General features: G+C 29.7%; 1 protein-coding gene across 1 annotated transcript in view; it reads left to right on the top strand.

The window, feature by feature from the left end:
- The first annotated feature begins 2,555 nt into the window (after positions 1-2,555).
- LOC129966782 (monocarboxylate transporter 9-like) overlaps positions 2,556-16,316 on the top strand; it is an 80,217-nt gene continuing 66,456 nt past the window's right edge. The window contains exon 1 of the mRNA XM_056081343.1: positions 2,556-2,706. The gene's annotated coding sequence lies outside the window, so the exon portion shown is untranslated. The remainder of the gene's footprint in view (positions 2,707-16,316) is intronic.

The raw sequence follows: 16,316 nt of genomic DNA, 5'->3' as shown, positions 1-16,316 counted from the left end.
TAAATCAACTATTATTGCAAATTTAATAAATAAAATTGCAATTTTCGGCAGGTGTCTGTATAAAATAAAAATTTAAAAAAATGAAATAAGATATTTTCTGAAAAGTAAAAGGAGGAAAAGTTTTCTATGCGCTTTGACAATACCTATATTATTAATTCAATAAAATAATTTAATTTAAGGCAAACATAGTTTAATATACTTATAATCATTCTAATCAGCGACCATCAGCTAATTTGGAGCATACATTTGCTAACAAAATGGTCTAAAGGAACTAAATAATTATATTTAATATAACTTTAGTTAATAAATGCTCCGATGAATCAGGAATTTTAAATTTTTACATAGGTTCTCTGCCCTTTGAATCATATTTAACAAAATATTCTTGAGACACCAATATTTTAAATAAAAATTGTTGAACTCCAACCAACTAAATCAATCACTAAAACTGACTGATTTATGAAATTTCAATATCACTCTTCTATAAAAACTGGCGATTTTAGACTACTTCACCGACTGTCTCAATGAAGATATGTTTATCTTCTGCCAGGATTTCTTGACAGTGACTGGCCTGTGATTATAAAAATGTTGATTGTTCTAAAATTGATGCGTAAAAACTTCATAAATCGGTCAGATTCATGGCAGAAGATAGGGACGTTTATTTAGTTATTTAAAAGTTGAAGTGTCAAGAGTATTTCGCAGAATATGATTCCTTGGGACCTAAGAACTGTGTAAAATTTAAAATTCGTAATTTTTTATAAGTTCATTTATTGACTGAAATAAAATAAAATATTTTTATTTGCATCATTTAAATCTTTTGAAAGTAAAAAATTAATTTTACGATGAATCAGAGAAATTTTTGTTGATTAATTCTTTAAAATATTATATAAATTATTCTGCAGTGCACATATAATTTCACTGCCAAACGACTCTGATTTCAATTTTCATATTTAAAAAAAGACATTGTTAGCTTCAATATAAAAAGTTTTTATATTGATTGCAATTTAACATTTCCACTTTAATTTAAAGTAGAAATATGGATACTGACAGAACATTGGAGAAAGTAGTACAACGAACAGAACTGTTTAAGGCCTACATAAAAGTATGACTGAATCATATAACTGCCAAAATATGAAGCTCAAAAATATTTTGAAAAAGCTACAAGAGAACAAGTTGCATTAATTGAACATTTTAGCAATGATTAATACTGGCGAACCGGCTGGTCGTCAAAGGAGGCTAGTTGTAAATAAATATAATGACATTTATGTATAAAATATAAATAAGGTCATGCTGTAGGTGAAATTCGACAGATGATATTAATAACAAAACTATATTTCCTTCATATTTGTTTTAATTAGCCCTTATATTTGCTATTTGTCTTTGCAAAAAATTTAATATTTTTGAAGCGATATTTCGGGAGACAATGTGATCTGAGATCTTTAACATTAGGTCCATGGAGCAGAAAAAGACTAAGGATCACCCTTAAAGGTAATTGAAAACTGAGAACTCAATTTGCCTTTCTATTCATATAAGATACGCAACTCCTTTGCTCAAGATATAATTCGTTCATTTTGACGGGCGCAAATCAAATTTTCACGATATCATGTTGTTACAGCATATACGTTCACTGAATAATTTCTATTATGGCTTTAATATGAGAACAGAATAATACGAGATCATATTTTTATATATTACAAGCTTATTTTTAACTCAGAAGTGGTACTTATATTTGAACTCGTTTCTGAAACAATTGTACTTAAAAAAAAAAAGGTACACAGAAGTACTCATTTTTAAATACTTTATTTTTAATAGTGTGTAAAACAATCTGCTCTTGATTCCTTTCTTCCTACTTTGGCCGATCGTCCCACGCCACTTCGCGAATCGGTCGGCCAAAGCCTGAAATCAAGAAAAAATCGGACATTGGCTGGTAAGTTTACAGCAACGTTGGCCAGTTCGCGAATTGGCCGGCCAATTCGCGAACTGCCCGATTTCGGGCTTTGGCCGTAACATATATAAAAAAAAAAATTTAAAGTATTTTAAAGTTTGTATTTTTAAAATATTCTAAGTTTTTTATTTTACCAATTATGCATCTTATTAACAATCTAAATGTAAAAACTAAAACATGAAAACTGCAAGCACAGTGACACAAGATATGTCATCAGTTATGAAGTCATTTGATCTGTTTGTTATTTTTTAGACTTGTCTCTGATGCAATCCTGTGGACAGCTGTTCGACTGTTAATTCATTTGTCGTAGAATAAATATTGCTCAAGTTTACTGATAGGTTATGAAATCACGAATATATTGTTCATGAATTATAATCTGGCAACTAAAAAAATTGACGAATGATTCTTTAACGATATGATTCATTTAAATGAATTAAATGATTCAGAATGAATTCTTTTTTTGTTTTTGGATACTTCTGTTTTCTTTTTCTTTTTTTATTTTATGGAAGGACGAATAACACTGCAACTGCAACTGTTAATGAACATTGATGAACCCAACAAAGTGTTCATTCAAACAAATTCAAGAATAAAAATATAAACTTCACAAATACATTGATTGTGGTGTCCGTTTTCAAATGCATATTTTTGTCATGGAACTCAGTTGCAAATAAGTATATAAACTTCTTTTTTGGTAAAAGGATTTCCTTTCAATTAGATTGATTTATAGAGATCTATCCAATTTATTTGCTATGCTTGGAATTTAAGTAAGTAGCATTTATGCAATAAAATTTTGATTTTTAAAAGCTTGATTAATTAAAAAATTGTAAATTTTAAAAAAAAATCTTATTTTTTTCTTATATACCGCATTTAATATTGACTGAAATATATAAATTATAAATGCAGCAATCTTATTAACATATATTATGCAATGTCTGTTTTCTTAATACATTTTCATTATGCTTTTATAAATTAATAATTTGGATTTTTCTTTAAGGGAAAATTTATAATAACTCCTATATTAGTTTTAGCATTTTTGTTACAGATAGATTTTAATCTTACAACACATTAAAAATTAATAAAAAAAATACTAAACGAATTAAAACATTTTAAGTTAGATGCAATATATGAATCTAGATTTCTTATTTTATAAAATTCCTTCCAATTATCTGCGGATATTTTTGTTTTAAACTTCTTTAAATTTACTGAAATTCAAACAAATATTTACTGTATTAATTTGTGTATATAATTTCGTATCGTACTTAACTTCGATATCTAATTAATTTTATTTATCTTGTTCTAGATCGTGTACAGTGAAATTTCCATAAAGCTACTGATTTCCAAATTAAAAACAGAATAATTGTTCGAAATTTTAGAAATTGTCAATTTTTCTAAGAAATAAAATTTTTTATGATAAATAGTTTTAATAAGGATATTAATAGGCAGAAATAATGACTGTTTTTTACATTTTTTTGTATTTTTTTTCAAGATTCTAGTTTTTTATAATCATCTTAGATTATACTTTCTAGTTAGATGCTATTTTTATTTATTTGATGCATTATTTCTAAAATTTCTACTTTTGTAATAGAAGCAACAAAAAATTTTGAAAATTCGTATACGTCTTCTAAGTATTAAACTTATGAGTTGAATCTATATAGCCTCAATTACTTTCAAAATGGAATTCTAATCTAATTAATGAAATCAGCCAACTCGCAAATAATGCAACAATATGATATTATTCCGGTTTGCTTCAGTATGTTGTTTTATTTGAAATTATTTCAGAATCTACCCATGGACAAACGAAAATTTAGCATTTTGGCTAAACTTAAAGCGGGTTTCCAAATTAAAGTCCGAATTTGGATTGAAATGCGGTTTTGCTTTCTAAATGAAAATGGGCCAAATGTTGATATCATGCACCTGTTTATGAGAATTAAAATAAACTGATTGTTGGATATTAAGTTAAAATTCAAGAAATTGAAGAATTTGCTAACACTATGATGAGTTTGCTGTTTTGTAAACAAACTGAACTAGCAAGAGTGGTCTTCTCAAAATTTTCTTGCATACTGTCTAAATAAATGTACTTGTGTATTTTTAAATTATATGGCTTTGGCAAACAATACTTATGAAAGAACTTACTAAAGTGCGTTCTTTATTAATTTATTTGGGATGCAGTTAATACAAAAGTTCCAGAAAAGAATAATATATATTTGAAAACGTTTTTTCCCATTGATTAGAACAAAAATTTGACACGGAAGACATCACAAGAAAACATAAGAAATTTCAACTATTCAAGAAAATGCGTTTTTGCATATCGTCAGATGATCAACCCCACGAAGAATTTGGATCCAAATATGATGTTATCTGTATTTACGATGTATCAAATTTAATTCATAAGTATCTCGAGGTTTGAATTTTAAAATCTTATTAAAATATTTTTGTAAAATAATTTTCTCCGAAATTACTGCAAAAAATTGCGCAATTTGGGTTAATTTATAATTAAAGGATATTTAATTGACTTTTGCCCTTTGAAAAGTTGGCGGGATTCTTTTTGTTCTAAAGAATAGTAGCGCAAATGAAATGAAATGAATGTTGAATGAAATCGGCCCAGTCGTTTAGGATGAGATATGGAACATACATACATATATAGCCACAATGACTTTTATTTATTTTAAGATTTCAAATTATTAGTGTTCTAAGAATTTCTAATTTTTATTTTTCTGTTCACTTAAGTTCATTGTTAGATATTGATTTAATAGCTATAAATTAAACTGTCTTAAATTGTTATACCATTCTTTTGTTTAGTTCCTGTTTCCTTTCCGAAATGGTGTTTATTCCGCCTGTTAAAAGGTTGCCAATTTCCTCTTTTCCTTTTTTTATGTGCACCGATACGAAGCATAAAAGATAAAGAAAAAATTTGACCTTGAGATTTGACATTTCAGTATACCAGACACATCCACCGGAAAACACAGCTTTTGAATTTTATCTGTCTATGAACGTTACGATTAAAAAATGCTTTGAGCTAAATGAATGAAATTTGGTACATGGTCCTCGCACCAAATTTGTAGATTTTTTTTTCAAATTTTTTTATGAAAAGTATATGTAAGAATTTTGTACGTCTACTGGATGTATATGAAAATGATAAGTACAGAATGCAAAGAATTAAATGACTAAATTTTGTTACACTGTATCTAAAGTTTAGTTCCGAACGAAATTTTCAACCAAATCTCTTATGAATATAAACACAATAATTCAAACACTTAGATAAATGAGATGTGGTATGCAATCTTGCTACTGAAATGGTAATTTTACAATTAGTCGACAAATGAATATTTAAAATGTATATTCAGTTTCACTTTACTATACTGAGAAGCACAAAATACTCATGGGAGGGATTGAAAATAAAAATCTGAAAACTCGGGGCATTTACGCCCTTGTCCAAGGTACCTAATTTTTATACGGGGGGTGAAAGAATAATACTTTTATAAAGAAGCACGAGAGAAGATTTCAGGAAACCTATTCTTCCTGGTTTCTAATTTCACATGTGAAACCTGGTTTTCTCGTTTCTCTCAAACGGTCTTGACGGACCCAATACTAATTAATTAATCTCATCTAACAACAAATAACTTTACAATAAACTGTTTTTTTTTTTTAATTTTCATTATTTCATTTCCCTTTCCTTCAAGATGACTATATATTACAACATCATTATATAAACATATATGTGTAGAACTTGAATTGTGGAAGCTAAATCTTGAGGATTCGTGAAGTGCTTTAATGCTTTTTTATTTTTTAAAACTTCATGGATATAATTTGGGCCGCAGTAGCCTGATGGTAAGGTCTTGACCTCAGAGCTAGAAGGTTCTTAGTTTGTGCCACTGAAGATCACCATGCATACGAGCCTTGTGTTCGTTAAATTTGACTTCGGCAGCCAAGTATCCTTCCCTTGGTGTGGTGAGGAAACTTAAAGAGTGGGGGTTAGCTCAGGTGTCTTTATCTGATTGGGATTCTGAATTACGATGTCTGCCCCAAGCTAACCCCAGCTCTGATTTCAAATAGGACTTTAATATAACTAAACTAAATCATGGATATAGCTCAATTTTTTATCTTTTGACAAGATTGTTTTTGTCCAAGCCATGACGAAATCAAAACACTGAAACTAGTAAATAAACAGCAGAAAGCATGTCAGAAATTATCCTGAGAAAGAATTTCGATCTTATATAATTTTAGGAGTTTGTAAACCTCAGAGCACTGATTCCGGAAGAAAATTTAAAGTCCGCGCAACTCGAAAATTAACCCTTTGTAAGGCAATGGGAAGTATGTTTCCCACCAAATTCATCTATGAAATTGGATGAAAGTATGTTTCATCCAATTTCATAGATGGAAGTATGTTTCCCACCTATTTCATCTATTGGATGAAAGTATGTAGATTGGCTTAAGTTCTGACAAATTTTTCAATTAGACGGAAATTTAGGTGCTACAGTTCCTTGTCTCACACACAATGGTATGTCTTGATTTGTTACTAAATTATTAATTAACACAATAAATTAATCAAATTAAATTTATCTGAAATGTTAAATGAATCACTTTCCTTAAGCCAGTCTCATTCCTAAAAATATTTTACTATATTATGACTAGAAAAAAATGGCCTTTTAAAGGGTTAAACTAGCAGTGATTTTGGAGCTCGAGAGGATAGAAAATTATTTCAAGAGCATAGCTATTGTGAAGGTGTGTGTGTGCGCGCATGTGCACTAGTTTTGGAAGTGGCCAAAAAGAAGGGAAATTTTGAATCAACTTCAATTTATTTTTCCACGGGAAGGCATGGTTTATACCCCGGGTGAACCAATAGAAAAGTGTCTGTTCGCATCAGAACACAGGAGCAAAGTGTGAGGAATTTTTACCAAGAAAAGCCTTATAAGTGAATCATGTAAGGATTTCTACGACACGTTGGTTTAATATAGGAAATATTAGATATATATGGAATATATGCCGTAGATGTTAGAGATTTTTATTCCTTCACTTGCAGTGTGAAAATTACAATGATCATAAACTTTTGTAGAACGCGTGTAAGAAATTATTGTATAAAAAAATGGGATTTGCATCAGGAAGCAAGAGAAAATTATATAATATATATGGAACAGGTTATATATAATTGTGTCAGTTATCGTTAATATCATAACGTATTCAAATTATCATTATATGAGATTTCGGAATATTGCCCATTTAAAAATAATTGAGTTAGAACACTTTAATGACTCTTGTAATTCAAAACGGCTCATTAAATCAAGTTGGAGCTCGCTTGCAAATTCATCACGTATTTGGAGATATACTCGCATAAACACTTCATTGATGCCTTAATGTATTGAATAACATAAGCATTATTGCACAGAGAGACAGTAAAGGATTTACGTCATATAAATGCAAGGTCGAACCTAGATAACTATAACTGCCGTCATCAATTAGAATTTAGGTAATAAAATGATATTTCTTTTTCGCGCATATAACTATTTTATAACGTGATGTTTTCCTAATAAGCTGGCTTCACTTACTCCCGCAGCTGTATAAATGAATGCAACGTCGTTATTACTTTGCTGACATACATCATGAGAACGAATAACAGATAGATATTTCTTGCTTCGCATTTTAATTTCTTCGCATGCGAACTGAGCAAAGCAAATGGATTATAATCATCAAAAGTTATGACTTTTGGGATTATGTTTGTGCATTTGCCCTTTCGTCTGTCTGTATCTTAACAGAATAATTTAATGATAGGACAAGTCATAAAATTTATTTTGCAATCTGTAATTCAAAATTGTATATCTGCATGATATTTTGGAACAAATTCGTTAATGAAAATAGTGCCAGTTATTCTCTTACATACACATGTGTACACACGTAATTACTCGAAAAATGCAACGAAGTATGATTTCTTCGTTAGAGCTCTAAATCTGAACAGAAATTTAGATATAGTCTACTACTGGGACGAGGTTCAAAGTATCCAATAACACTATGGTGAAACTATAATTCGCCATTTTGTGTTATTGCATTCAGATTCATACAGATGGACAGATTGAATTCCTTTGGCTTATTCTTTTTCAAAAATTGATACATATCAAATGTCATGCATCTAGTTCGTTTTGTTTTTGATGTGTGTATAAATACGTCTTCACATACTATTTTTAGACCCCAAGATAGTCTAAAATATATATATATATATATATATATATATATATATATATATATATATATATATATATATATATATATATATACATACAATCCTTTTTGTATTCAGAAAAATAAAAATAAGGAATGTTTTAATACTTAAATTTATAAATGTTTGTGCGCTTTGATAATTTAAAGCTCTTTCAAAATTTTCTAATGGATAGTCCATTTGCCTTAGAGCAACCAAATTTCATACACTATTAGGTCTTGAATAGTTAAGTGCTTTGTGGGGATCTATGGATTCAAATCTCAGTGGTTATCCAATTGTATTGAAACTTTTTCATTTCGATATGTTAGCTGTAACTGTAATATGTATCTGTGTATATACAGGGTATTGCAGAATTCGACATACACATTCATAGTAGGAATAAAGATGTTGCAGCGATGTTTTCTGGTTCCCATTCAATTTTTATTGAATATCTTTAAAACTCCACAGTTCCACACTACACGCTTACATCAAATTATAGAATATAAAATTCCGTACATTTTAAAACTTTTATTTTTCTTCCAGTTTTATATTTTTGCAAATTATGTGTTCTAAACTACTTTTTCGTATTCAATAATTTACGACCCCCTAGATCATCAAATCCACATATTACCAGCATGAAAAAAAAAAAAAACTTTTAAGAATATGTTTTCATTTAAAAACAATTCATAGTTGAAACACCATTTGTTATTTTTTTGTTAATTTTTTACAGTTTCCAACAATCATTCGACTCCCTATATTTTTGCAATTTGCACCAACTAAACTACTACGTTTGGGATCCTATGCAGTATGGAGATTATCCTCTTGATGCCTACTATCACCCCTCTGAATTTGTCTGTCGAATCTGGCAACACCCTGTATATATATATATATATATATATATATATATATATATATATATATATATATATATATAAGCCAATGTTGGCTATACGTTTCACTACTAATTTCTTTTTATGTTGACATAAAATAAAAGCCTTTGTTTTGTTTTTAAAGTGATTCCCCTTATCCATAATCACATCCACCACGTGCTCGATTAAAAAAGATTTTATAACGATTTAATTAATTTTTTAATTGAAAAACAATTAAAATTTTACTCTCTTTTCTTTAATAATTTCGAAGCATATAATCATTACCATATCCATTTAAAATTCAAAACGCGATAACATTTAAAGCGGTATAAGAATTGTTTGTCTATTTTTTATAAATTCTTTAAAATATTTCAAATATATTTTAAAGAAATATATTTTTTATTATTTCAGTGGTTAAATTTAAACTCACGCGTGTTGCGATGATATTAAGCACATTTTCTTGCGTGTGTGCGCTTTATCGCTGTTATATAATTCAGAAGAAATTTTTAAAAATTGAATTGAGATACACGAATGTAGCTTTAAACATTATGCTGTGATGTCTTGGACAAAAAATTCGATTTTCCTTACATTTTTTTTTTTTTTTGTCTCAATAAGGATAATGCGCATTTTATCTTGAAACACAGATTTTACTTTTGGTAAATCCCCATTATTTTTTTCTAACTCGCATTACATTTGAGGAAATTCGACTAATATTTCATGTTTTCATGAGAGGATGATTCAATTGTTCAGTATAAATTTTTACTCAGAAATGTGTTCCAAATGGCTTTCCACATGCAAAAAGAACTCAAGCGTCTCAATCCCCCCCCTTCGGGTAAGGGTGAGTTTAAGCGTTTTCTACCAGAAGCGTAATGCTTTTTTATTGTTTAATGAGATGCAATAAATGCACGCAAAAGCAATATTTTAAAGATATTTACCTGGAGAGTTTTCTGGAGAGGGGCCTTCGTGAGTCTTTCAGCGAAATAATATATCATTTTTGGGGATAATAAATAACTGGAAAATAACTTTCAAAGAAAAGAAATAATCATGCAAAGATCCGTTTGCAGATCGATTTGTGCCAAATTTCACACATTTTGGTCTAGCAAGGTCAGCATAAGAAATGAAAAAAAAAAGGGGGGGGAATCAGAATTTATTTGTTAAAAAAATGAAACTTTTTTTTTTACAATCAAATCATGTGCTTATTTATTTTCTAAAAGAAAGTTACATTAACAATAAGACTAATATTATTACACTTAACTATGATGGGTTAACCCTAGAATGTGTGCCTTGTTATTTTTTCACACAAAAATTGTATATAATTTTTAAAAAATTCATTGTTTTTTTCATGAAATTTAAAAAAATAGTATGTGCCAAACATTTACATTATGAATTAAACAATATCTCAATGATACAAATCGCATTATAATAAATCTGCAATAAAAAATAAAATTCCCTTTTTATTAATATATTTTTTAGAATGCAGAAGAAAAAAAAATTTGCAGTATTTTTAATAGTAGAATTATTTATTAAATACTCATCCTGGTATTTCCTTAAACTTTCAAATTAAATCTCATTCTATTACCGCGTTTGTTATATATCAGTCTTTACTACAAAATTTATCAAAAAGCATTTAAAAAATGTTTCTCAATCACTTATTGTTGCTCCTTGTAACTTATAACTTAAAAAAAATAAAAACTTATAAGCAAATGGCTGTGCGATGCACTGTAGGGTTAATATTAAATATAACTTTTCGTTAAAAACTTTATAGTGAAAAGAGAATATTTCAAGATTTAATTTGATGGGGTTTTGACTTGAATATTGATTGGAATATCACAAATCAAATAGATCTATTTTCTCGGAATTGTTTGAATGAAAGAAAAAAAATTAAATATTTACTATCTAAATCTTCACAAAAAATATATATTTAAAAAAATAGATCTTTTATACTATTTTGCATGATTCCACTTTTGCTTACCAGCGACCCAAGTGAATTAAGAAATCTTATGGTTGATGACATTAAAAAGAGGAAAAAGTTTAAATTCTGTCTTCAAGTTACTCTTTTCTTTTTCATTTCTTTTTTTTTTCAAAAACTAGTGTAAAATGGTTAACTAATATGCTTTTTACTAACGGATTATTTATTGTAAATGTTAAATGCTTGTTCTTGGTTTCTCCCATAAATCCCACTCTCCTCTGAAAATCGGGCCGTAGTGGCCTGGTGATTAGGTCTCGGCTTGTGAGCCGTAGGATTTCAGGTTCGTGGTGTGGTGTGGTGTGGAGAGGGGGGTGCCAGATCAGGTGTCGTCCTCGTCATCTGACCACGGTTCAAAATGACGAGGTCCGTCCCAAAATAGCCCTAGTGTTGCTTTACAACGGGACGTTAATATAACTAAACTAAACTAAACTAAACCCCCCTGAAAATTATCCAGGGAGGTAAAGTGGCCCAAGATCCCAACTTACAAAAAGTATCACATAACCTATGATCATGATTTATTCTCTTTTGGCCTAGATATATCAACATGTGAGATTATAACCACCAAGAAAGAATAATCGCTTCTTTGTTTCAATTTTTTTTTTCTTTCATTTTGAGCTTGACTTGCTATTCTTAATTTTCCAAAACACACACACTTTGTGAGGTTCTCAATTCTTGCGGTTTATGCCAAGGCTAACAACTAAGGTGATGATGGAAGAATCCGTTTGCTTTTCTCATCCTCTGAAAGGGCCGTCAATTAATTAGTTCTAACTGTTCTTCTCGCTAACCGTCTAAAATACGCACAGCATCTAAAGTACTTCTTAAAATAAATGCTTAATGCAATGTTACTTTCCCGTTCAGTTACAATTCATATTTTGAAAGTAAAACCTATTATACTTTAAAATATAACCTTCATTATTATTCTATAATCCATTTTTGCGTAAAAGTTTAAAATTCTTCATTTTTTTAAGAGTCTTTACTAAGCCTTTCAGGTCATCGAGAGTCTCGTAAATATTTTTTTCCCGTTTTATCAAAGGGTAAATATATATTATTTTGGAATTCTTGATAAATTTCTATAGTTGCAAAAGCCACAAAATTACAAACTGTTCAATAATTTTTAAGATTTAATTCATCCTACAATCACTGTTTTGAAGCCATGCCACATTAAAAGAATATTTCAACTAAATCCATCAAACCATCTTGGTTAATCTCAATAATCTTGAATTTTTTCACTGCTTATTCTGCACAATCGGATACAAGTGACTTGCATTTATCCCTTCAATGGATTGTTTCGATTTTTGTTCATTATATAATTAAATAGATGATATTAAAACAGTTAGGTTAACCCTTTCTAGGGCCGTGGGAAGTATGCTTCCCACCAAATTTATCAATCTTTGGATGAAATTATGTAGGTTGGCATAAGTTCTGACACATTTTTTTTAGTAAGTCAAACTTAGATGCTTCAGTTCTTTATTTCAGACAAAATGATGTCTTGATTTGTTACTTAATTATTAATTAACGAAAATAATTAATTAATCAAATTAAATTTATCTAATAAGCTAAATGAATCTCTTTTCTTATTCTAATTTCAAGCCTAAAATTATTATAACATAATATGACTAGAAAAAAATGGCCCTTCAAAGGGTTAATAAGATAAGTTTTTCCAAAGTAATGTTTTAATAAATATTAATTTGTACCAAAATTTAGTTACATTTAAATAGTTACAATAATTTTCTCGGATACCAAAATTATTTGAATGACGGGGACTGATTGTAGGACCAGGGGAATTTATAAAAATTTAGATTGAGTGTTGTTTTTAAATAGCCCATTTAATATGAGCCCAAACAACGGTAAAATAAAATTATTTAGATCATTTGGAACCCTTCTATGTTCAAAATACCATGCCTATCGCAAATAGCCGGTAAATTACTTATTTGGCCAAGTTTAAATTGTCTTTTATTTGGGTAATTACAGGCATTTGAAATGAAATATCAAGACAAAGAAAAGAGTGTGTGTTTTTTTCTTTCTGAAATATTGTTAAAATCGATTGTTTAGATGAAAGTTGTCAAAATTATGTAGAGAGCATATCAAAAATACCTAATTAAAAATAATTAGAAACAAAATATTTGAGTAAAATGTGATTTATGATTCCTCCTGAGGAATTTTATAAATATTTAAAAGCATTTGATTGCAAAATCACGTCAGTCATATCACTGACTCTCCGACCCGCCCGAAGGAAAATGGAAAAAGAATACTGAATGAACAGACCGCCGCAACAGTAACATTGGCGGGAACTGTGGTTGAGTCCTAAGGGCCATCACCGGCCAAGGTACAACCCTTCCCGAATTAAATATGTCCCTTCATCGATGGGAGGAGCCAGATCCCCCACCTATTTATGTACCCACCAGGGTGTCGAGATCCAACCACCATACCGGAAGCATCTCAATCTCATTTCGAGGTGCCCCCCGGGGTTTTTTCAAAATCACGTAATCACAGCATCATGTAATAGGTATTTTTGGAGGGGAAAGGGAAAGAAAGAATGTTCACGAGTTTTATATATTTTTATTTACTCCTACAAATTTCTTCTTTTACAATCACACATATTTATTGTATATCTTTGACTGGATATCTTTTTCAATAAGTCATGTGAAACTATGCTATGAAATTTGTTTTAGTTGCCATTGACTAATGCGACATGACTAGAAATTTTATTGTTACAAATTTATAATATTACTTTCTTGTCATGTTAGAGTTTTCAATGGAAAGACAGATTCATTGTGATGATTAATGAATGCAAGATGGATGCTAGATCATTAGTTCCCAAATTTGGCAACATAAATTAAAGTTCTGGAAAATATGAAAATTATGACATTACCTCCTTTAGAAGTCGAGATCCGGAAATTCTTCTAGAAAATTCCATATCCAGAAGACTATAAAACCGGAGTTCTCACACTAGGAAGATTTTTTTTTTTTTTGGAGTGTCGAGCAATTCGCCGAGCACTCTTGTGCAATTAGTTAATTTACGATTTACGTGTACATTGTTGATTTCTAAAACTTTTGTCTTTCTGCACGATTCAACTGTGTTTTGCTGCATGTATGTTCATGTTTTCTTGCGGAATATAAGACCATTAACCAATGAAATTGTTGGACTTCTTGCTCAATATATCCTTTGAATGGGTATCTATATCACTATTCTTTTTCACCAGTTATAGACGCAAGAATTATTGCCTTAAAAATGTTATTTTCAACATCAAATTCAAAACTTTGAGAAATTAGCCGTATTCTAATATAATTTCATTGAAACTAAGCTATGAGAGGTCATCTATTTTCCGTCCTTATTTCCTGTAACATCTAATTTTTCTACCCTTATTTAAAATTTAATTCTCATTAATTTAAAGGGTTTTTATTAAATGGTTATATACCCAAAATTAATAGATTTACGTTTAATAAATTAATAGATAATTTTAAATAACTCTTTTTTCAAAACTATAATGGAAATTCTTAAAAATATCTACTTCCAAATTCAGTGAGTTACACCAATCTTGTTTTTATTTTAGAGAACCTAGTAAAAAGATTTCTCGACTTTCTTGAAGGGTAAAAGTTAAGAACTTGTCTTTTCTCATCCAGTGATATTTAGTCGTAGTTATCGACTGGGAAACAAATCGATGCTCGCCAGACGAGTCAGAAAGTTCTCGATGCTCGCCGGAAGAAAACTACATTTACGTCATGAAAGATGCTATCGTGATACGAATCAATTTAAACTAATGATTAAGAAGCATGATGCCTACTTCTTTTTATATTAAGGATTTAGAAATTAGGCATTCTAAAAATTGACGTGTAAGATTTCAATTATCAAGTATAAAGAAAATCGTATTTTTTCCTGGGAATATTTCCCTTTTAACATTAAACCTTTTTATATCAGAAATTTGCTGAAAAATTTAATAAGAAAGCATAATTTTCTCACGAAAAATTGCATGCTAATGGAAATTATTTAATTACTACCCGTCTTTGGTGACCATTGGTTCATTCTAATTGCATTTAATTTCAATTAAGTTTGCATCTTAACTTTATTTTTTTCTCATTCAATAAAATATTTTTAATCATCAATTGTGATTAGCAAACAGGATTATTGATGTATTTACAGTACTAACTGGGTTCTTTATTCTTACGTATTCAATCCTCATAATTTTCAGAGTTTTTAATTTATATAAAATAAATGAGATTTCCAGTTATAAAATCTTTTAATAAATTTCAGTAAATTTCGATATTATATACAACTTTTTAATAAATTTATGATTACAAATTTCAGACCTATGAACAGACTGTGATATTGCTCTTAAGCAACACATTCTTCACATTATTTGCAAGACCAGAAAGTATTTTATAATATTCTTGAGATGTCATATTTATTAAAGAGCATAGACACTCTTTTAACTTTCTCAATAAATATGGAGAATTCTTTCTGGTTATCTATACTTGCAAAGTGGCGAAATCTGTCCTATTGTAGAGGCAGGCAATATGGGGGTGGGGTCATAGACTTTCAAATAAAATGAAAATTGGCGAAATTGGTTACAGCACTTTTAGCTCGTGAGATGGTTCTTTGATTTTGTCAATTATTGAAAATGAATAGATTAAAGATAGCATTAATATCTTACAGAGTTATATTTTTTTTATCTTGTTATAAATATATACCGGGTGTTTCAAAAATGACCGGTATATTTCAAAAATCAATAAAAACTAAACGGGCAGTGATAGAAATACACCGTTTGTTGCAATATGCTTGGGACAACAGTAAATTTTCAATCAGACAAACTTGTGGAATTAGTTAAAATTTACAACAACAGATGGCGCTGCAGGCGAGGTGAAAGATATAGAAGAATACGCAGTCTGTGAGTTCGCCATTCTGTGTCGTCTTTCTGTTGTAAGCGTGTGCTGTTCACAGATTGAAAGTTTGTTGTGAAAAAATGGTTTATTCCTTAGAACAGAGGATTTTTCTGGAGGTTGAACTTCCACCGCCTATAACACAGTGTTGTTGCAGCAAGACGAAGTTTTCAACGAAAGTTTGATGTAACCAAAGGACCGAAGAGCGATACAATAAAGGATCTGTTTGAAAAATTTTGAAATCGCTAGACATGAATCCCTGCGACTTCTTTCTGTGGGGACACTTGAAAGACCAGGTGAACCGCTACAATCCAGAAACAATTGAACAACTGAAGCAATACATCTGTTATGCATATGAAACCATCCCGCTTGATACGTATACACGAGTTTCTGCTCATTTCATTATGATACTACGCTATGTTATTGCTGCGCATGGTGGATATTTAGAAAATATCGTAGTTTAGATTTTTT

This window comes from Argiope bruennichi, chromosome 4 (assembly GCF_947563725.1).
Source record: "Argiope bruennichi chromosome 4, qqArgBrue1.1, whole genome shotgun sequence".
NCBI classification, from domain to species: domain Eukaryota; kingdom Metazoa; phylum Arthropoda; class Arachnida; order Araneae; family Araneidae; genus Argiope; species Argiope bruennichi.
This window is presented reverse-complemented; position numbering and strand designations above follow the sequence as displayed.